General features: G+C 41.5%; 1 protein-coding gene across 4 annotated transcripts in view; it reads left to right on the top strand.

The window, feature by feature from the left end:
• Nucleotides 1–7,108, top strand: part of sh3pxd2aa (SH3 and PX domains 2Aa) — a 152,517-nt gene that overhangs the window by 84,866 nt on the left and 60,543 nt on the right. Inside the window, exon 1 of one of the 4 annotated variants that reach the window (XM_061679038.1) lies at nt 5,979–6,199. The exons of the other annotated variants lie outside the window; for them this stretch is intronic. The gene's annotated coding sequence lies outside the window, so the exon portion shown is untranslated. Of the gene's footprint in view, nt 1–5,978; nt 6,200–7,108 lie in introns of those variants that run through there. 4 annotated transcript variants of the gene reach the window in all.

Genomic DNA, 7,108 nt, shown 5'->3' with positions numbered 1-7,108 from the left:
GGGGGTAGCTCCACTAATGTACGCATGTGAACGTACTAACTGTTGAATGCATGCTCAACTGTGTTTATGTGAGTGTGCCCTGTTGGCTGCATCCCACTTTGTTTTCGCACTTCAGCCTTCTCTCCACAGTCATCAGCCTCTCGTTTCACCCATCTGGTCAAATTATACCTGCCGATGCACTGGGTTCTCCAAAAATGTTTGGCTACTCCAGCATACATTCGTCGCGGAGAAGGGTGGGCAACAAATTTTCAAAAGGGGCCACACGAGAAACCGGAACGGTCATCATAAGACCATGCCACCATGTTAACTTCAACTGTATTCCATCGTAATTTAAAGTGTTTATATAAAGCATTGAATTCTCATTTTAGGTGCTACTTGTGTAGATATGCTATTATTATTATTAGGCAATACATTTGTCAACAAAATTATAAACAATCATCCAAATTATTTACAATTTACTCAATATTCACAAAGCTCATGTCTATAATGTGCATCTTTTTTTTCTACTTTTTAAAAAAAATATGCTGACATTTTGAGCCAACCAAACTCATATTACCCATTCGTAGTTGGGACTTCAAAATCATAATAAAGATACACAGGTAGGTAGGTAGGTAGGTAGGTAGATGCAATGAAATTGGAACTGTAATGGTATTGACACTGACAGATATAATGTTACAATGATGATTTATAATACAACCAACACGTAGTCTATGAAGCTGCATTATCCCTCTGGCCCTACACCGTGCAGGAAATAAGAATGTTGCTAACATGAAAACCACTATTGGCATTGTCGCTAGTTTCTTTTTAAAAAATAGTTGCAAGAGGGGTCAGAAAACTCACTAAATATTGCAAAAATTTCAGACAAGTTGGACTGTAGCTCTTGCTCACTTGAATCTGCATATGTGTGGACATCAAAATAAAAGCAACATTTTCAAAATAAAAGCACAGCATAATTTTTGCTTTATTTGGACTTCACGAGCACTGTGAGGGCGAAGCAGAGACTGTGGACTGTGAATCATGTGCTTGATATCTAATTATCGTGGCAGGTGATTGGCTGACAAACACTTGGACTCTACCAACCAGTCGCAATGTTTATTGATGATGCAATTGCATGTCCCCCCCCCCAAAAAAGTATAATATTCACAAAAGGAGGACAAAGAGTAATAAACAGGAGAAAGACAGAGAAGCCAGGCTAGAACAGGCGCCTTTGCACTAGTTACAGGTGGTGGTTTGAATCCCGAGCCTTTGGTAGGACTTTGAGAAACCATTGCAGTTTTTATTGCTCAAAAATGCTCCCCAGAGCCCGATGTACACGTATTTGCAGTGACAACTGCACACAGGTCCTGTATCCTCTTACAAATTCTGCCTGTGTAATCAAACGTGTGTTTTCTATTTTACTAAATACAAGTAGGGCTGTGAATTTCAAAATAAGAACAAGTAAATTAAATTAAATTGCTTAGATTCAGAATAATTATTTGAAAGAAAAAAAACGAACAGAATACAGATAATACTTAATGTTTTGATCATATGGGTAGAAGCACAATCACACATTGGAAAAAATGCATTATACATAGGTAGAAGGGTTTTCCAGAATTTGAGGTCAACTTTGGGGGTGCGTATTATACATGGGTGCGCATTATGTACAAGAAATTCCGGTATATAAAATATTTTATACCAGCATTATTTGTTTGTTTGCACAAAAGAGTGCTGAGGTTTTGTTTTGATAAGGTATTTTTTTTATTGTTTTTATTTGTTTTTGCATTGAGTTTTGTCCAAATTATTTAGGGTAGTATTTGTACAATACAAAATATTGTAAGTCAATTTGTTTTACACATGCTCCAATATAAATTAATACATACATAATACATATTTACATCACTAGACATACATCCATCCATTTTCTGCTTATCTTCACAGGGGTCACAGGAGAGCTGGATGCTCTCGACAAGAGACGGGATACACCCTTAACTGATTGGCAGCCAATCGCAGGGCACATATAAACAAACAACCATTTGCACTCACATTCACACCAACGGGCAATTTACAGTCTTCAATTAACCTACCATGCATTATTTTGGGGATGTGGGAGGAAACCGGAGTACCCAAAGAAAACCCATTTAAACCCGGGTCCTCAGAACTGTGAGGCAGATGTGCTAACCAGTCAGACACCATGCCACAAAAGAGATACAGAGCCTTTCCAAAAAAATCAGAATCAGAATCATCTTTATTTGCCAAGTATGTCCAAAAAACACACTAGGAATTTGTCTCCGGTAATTGGAGCCGTTCTAGTACGACAACAGACAGTTAGAGCAGTTCGAATGACAAATATTGCAATAGTCCTGTGCAATGACCATTGTGCAAAGAGCGCCGAGACTTCAAGCGAGTAGTACGTAGTAGTCTGGGACAATGTTGATTGTGCAAATGTTGTAGATACTCCTCAGTCAGTGTGCAAATGGAGCAGATGCTACTCTGGCATGAGTCGCCAGTATTGGTCAACAACAGATATGCAAATAGTGTCGCGTGGTGAGACTACTACAGTGAGTGCACGAGTAATATATAATTGGCCCGACAGAAATGTAACAACAACCTCAAGACAAAAAGACAGACAATTGCCAGCATGCTGCTATGGAATTGTAGGTTAGGTGTTTAAGAAGTTGATTGCAAGAGGGAAGAAGCTATTGGAATGTCTGCTAGTTCTAGTTTGCATTGATTGGTAGCGCCTACCTGAGGGAAGGAGCTGGAAGAGGTAGTGACCGGGATGTGTATGGTCCAAGAGGATTTTGCATGCTCTTGTCTTAGTTCTGGCAGCGTGCAATTCCTCAAGGGTCGGTCGGGGGGTACCGACAATCCTTTCAGCAGTTTTGATTGTCCGTTGCATTCGGAGTTTGTCCTTTTTTGTAGCAGCACCAAACCAGACTGTGATGGAAGAACACAGGACTGATTCGATGACCGCTATGTAGAACTGCCTCAGCAGCTCCTGTGGCAGGCCATGCTTTCTCAGAAGCAACAGGAAGTACATCCTCTGCTGGGCCTTTTTGAGGATGGAGTTGATGTTGATCGCCCACTTCAGGTCCTGAGAGACTGTAATTCCCAGGAACTTGAAGGTCTCGACGGTTGACACAAGGCAGCTGGACAACATGAGGGGCAGCTGTGGCAAAGGATGCGTCCTGAAGTCCACGATCATCTCTACAGTCTTGAGCGTGTTCAGCTCCAGGTTGTGTCGGCCACACCACAGCTCCAGCCACTCCACTTCCTGTCAATATGCAGACTCGTCACTGTCTTTGATGAGGCAGATGACAGTGGTGTCAGTTGTGAGCAGAAAGCCCAAATTATGTGAAAATAAACACATAAATAAATGCCGGTACTTTAAATTGTGGGCCCTGGATCTATAATTTATTGAAGTTTAACATTTTGAATGGAATTATGGAAATAAACTTTTCCAATATATTAAAATATTTTGGAAAGAGTCTGTACATAAGTAAATTTATTCACCTTAATGAGAACCTACATGATCACTTACCTGTCCATATTTATTTAAACCCACATAATCACAACCACCATGTACATGAATACATAACAGTATTTTATCGCCTGTGTTCCGAGAATGCTGAGTTTTCATAAAACTACATTATATATTTTTTTTAAATTAATTTAGCTTTGCTAAACAAGCATATTACCAGATACTTCTTATGCCATTCTATAAATAAAACTGTCACCAAATTATTGTATATTTAGCAATTTAGTGACATCATATTGAATAAATCACAACTTTAACAAAATACAAGCTGTCACTCAAAACAATTCCAAGAAAGAAAATATAATAACAATATAAAGAAAACATAAGCGTTGTTCTGAGTTTTTCTGGTGCCGCAAGTTTCTTTCGAGAAGCACATGTTGCTCACAAAATCATAAGGTTCCTGACAAAATATTTCAGAATGTTCCTCAGAGGTGATGCTAGGGATTGGCATCTCTGGTCATATGAAGGAGTGATCAAGAAAAGGACGCGTTTCCTGGCACATACAAATGAATCACAATTACAGTATACTTTCTCATCAACAGAGGTGGGTAGAGTAGCCAAATATTGTACTCAAGTCGGAGTAATGCTACTTTCAAATAAGACTCAAGAAAAGGAAAAAGTAGTCCTACAAATGATTAGTTGAGTAAGTAAGTAAAATCCGGTTGAAGCAGAGCTGTACAAGCTCTATATATACCGTTTTTTCACGACCATAAGGCGCACTTAAAAGTCTTAAATTTTATTCAAAATAGACGGGGCGCCTTATGTGTGCAGCGAGTTCCAACATCTGTAAATGTTGTGTGACTTCGATGAGCGCGCTCCTTGACTGACTGGGAGCATTTCCTGCCGACCCGCTGCTTATATAGAGGAAAGGCGGACGTGACTGAGGATAGCATGCGGACGTTAAAGGGGGAAGGGTGCGTGTGAAAGAGGACGCTAATGGCACGCTCCAGTAGGTATATAGCGCTGGTATGTGCATTGTGCAAAACAACATCGGTTTGGCTAAGGACCCCCGAAAATGGCACCTACGAAGAGACACGCCTACGAAGCACAATTTAAACTGCAAGCTATCAGTTATGCGGAGGAACATGGGAATCGAGCAGCCGCGAGAGAATTCAAGATCAATGAAGCAGGAAAAAGGCGCCATCATTGCTGAACAGCCCCCGGCAACGAGACTGACTCCGACAATGACGAGAGGGAACCCGGCATGTTTGATGGAGAACTTGCCCAGCTGAGGACTTTGATGGATTTGTGGATGAGGATTGATCATAAAATAACGTGTGTACATTGTACTTACAAATACTTCAATAAAGTACAACCAAACTCACTGTTTACATTGTTAAATACTTCAATAAAGTACAACCGAACTCAGTTTTGCTCCCGCTGCCTTGCATGCTGGCGTTTGTTTTGGCGTGCATGCATCCTACCGTATGTATTAAGCGAGCCTATGTTTTACCATGCCTGTGCCCAATAATACAAGTGCGCCTTATGTATGTGTTCAATACAGAAATAGACCCGTAACTGAGACTGCACCTTTTAATACGGTGCGCCTTATGGTCGCGAAAATACGGTGTATATATTATGGATGGATGGATGGAGTAAGAAAGTACTCAGTGAAAAAAAATACAGTACTGAGTAAATTGTAACTTAAATCAGTATGAACGTGAAATAAAATAAAAATAACTACATAAAATATTAATGTGCAAATTCAGATATTGCTAAACAATATCACTTCTAAAATATTCATTCATTAATTTTCCATACCGCTTATCCTCACTAGGGTTGTGGGCGAGCTGGAGCCGATCCCAGCCGATTCCGGGCGAGATGCGGGGTACACCATGAATTGGTTGCCAGCCAATTGCAGGGCACATATAAACAAACATTTGCACTCACAATCACACCTACGTGCAATTTATAGTCTTCAGTTAACCTACTATGCGTTTTGGGATGTGGGAGGAAACCCACGCAGGCACAGGCAGAACATGCAAACTCCACGCAGGCGAGGCCGGATTTTAACCCGTGCCCCCAGAACTGTGAGGCAGATGTGCTTACTAATCATTCACCGTGCCGCCTGCGTGCAATGCATTGTGGGTTAATTATTCATATCGGTCAAATCTTTTGAATAAAACCATATTATAATATAAATGTTAGAATAGCAACCTGCCATGCATCACAAAATATGGTGTACATTTTAGTTCCATTTCATCCCTCCTGACCGCCAAAGCTAGTGCTTCAAGCACTGGATGATCCCTCTAGCGCATGCGCAGGTCGAGATTTGAATAACAACAAAGTCACGTGACCTCCCGGTGCCGCCCCTGAGCATATATATATATATATATATATATATATATATATATATATATATATATATATATATATATATATATATATATATATATATATATATATATAACTTCCTTTTTTTTTTTTTTTCAAGTCCTTTTGTTCTTGTGCGTTGGTTTAATGTACTTGTTGCTTGTTGTGTTTGCTGCCTCAGTCCACAACTCGTTCACTCCCTGCTGCTTACTGCTTTTGCTTTGTGGATTTGTTTATATCACGGTTGAGGTAGTGAGCCTGTCTCACCCCTCAGTGGCCAAGCTGCTCTTATTCAAGGTGGACTCTACCTGGATTGCCTAGTCAGTCCGGTCCCCGATGAGGTCTGACTCCTGTTGTTTGTCACATTAGGTAGGCTGTCTTTATTCTCATTTACTCATACAGCGTCCGTTTCGGTTCAGCAGTACTTGGATTCACTTCAAAGGTGACACACACTGTTTGTTACTTTGTTTCATCGTACTTCAAAGCTACTACCATCTTGATGGGGCTGCCTGTGTTGATGGTTTCGGCTGTTTGGCATAGCCAAAGATCGCTTTCGGTCTCATTTCATGCTCGACGGGGTAGATTGTGTCTCATATTCAGATCACCAGTGGTGTTTTCAACTCGACTCGGTCTTATGCTAATTCGATCACGAGTGGTGTTTTCAGCTCACGTGTCTAATGGCTGTGGAATTGGCTGAATCAATAGTGGAGTTCCATTGATCCAACAGTTCCTTATTGGTGCCATGATGGAGTTGTTGTGCTGCTTTAACAAGATGGCGCCTACCAGTGTGGTCGCCTCGGTAACGCGCTCTCTAGTATTGTCTTTGTTTTTGTGTTTTTCGTCCGTCTTTGGAGACCTTACACGACTCACTTACACAAGGGGAGACCTGCTAACCATCAAGGAGGCTACTCCGGACTTTCTGTCACCAACTTTCGAATATCTGCTCAGTTTTTTCCCCGAGTTACTCACCGGAGCGGCGTCCGCGGTTTTCGGCGCATGGAGACGGAAGCGGCGCCACAGAGGGAAACGAGCCGGCATTCAGGTGAAACTCCGCAAGAGAGCACACAGATTGGCATTCCCGTCGATCCACCTCGCGAATGTACGCTCCCTACCCAACAAAATGGACGAGCTTCATCTTCTGTTAAAGACCAGTAAAGACTTCGGACGTTCCGCGGCCATGTGCTTCACGGAGACCTGGCTTTGCGACGCTGTACCCGATGGCGCCCTCATGCTTCCCGGCTTCAACATTCATCGAGCGGACCGCGACATGGAATAGTC

The sequence above is a fragment of the Phycodurus eques genome, chromosome 6, assembly GCF_024500275.1.
Source record: "Phycodurus eques isolate BA_2022a chromosome 6, UOR_Pequ_1.1, whole genome shotgun sequence".
Lineage (NCBI taxonomy): Eukaryota > Metazoa > Chordata > Actinopteri > Syngnathiformes > Syngnathidae > Phycodurus > Phycodurus eques.
This window is presented reverse-complemented; position numbering and strand designations above follow the sequence as displayed.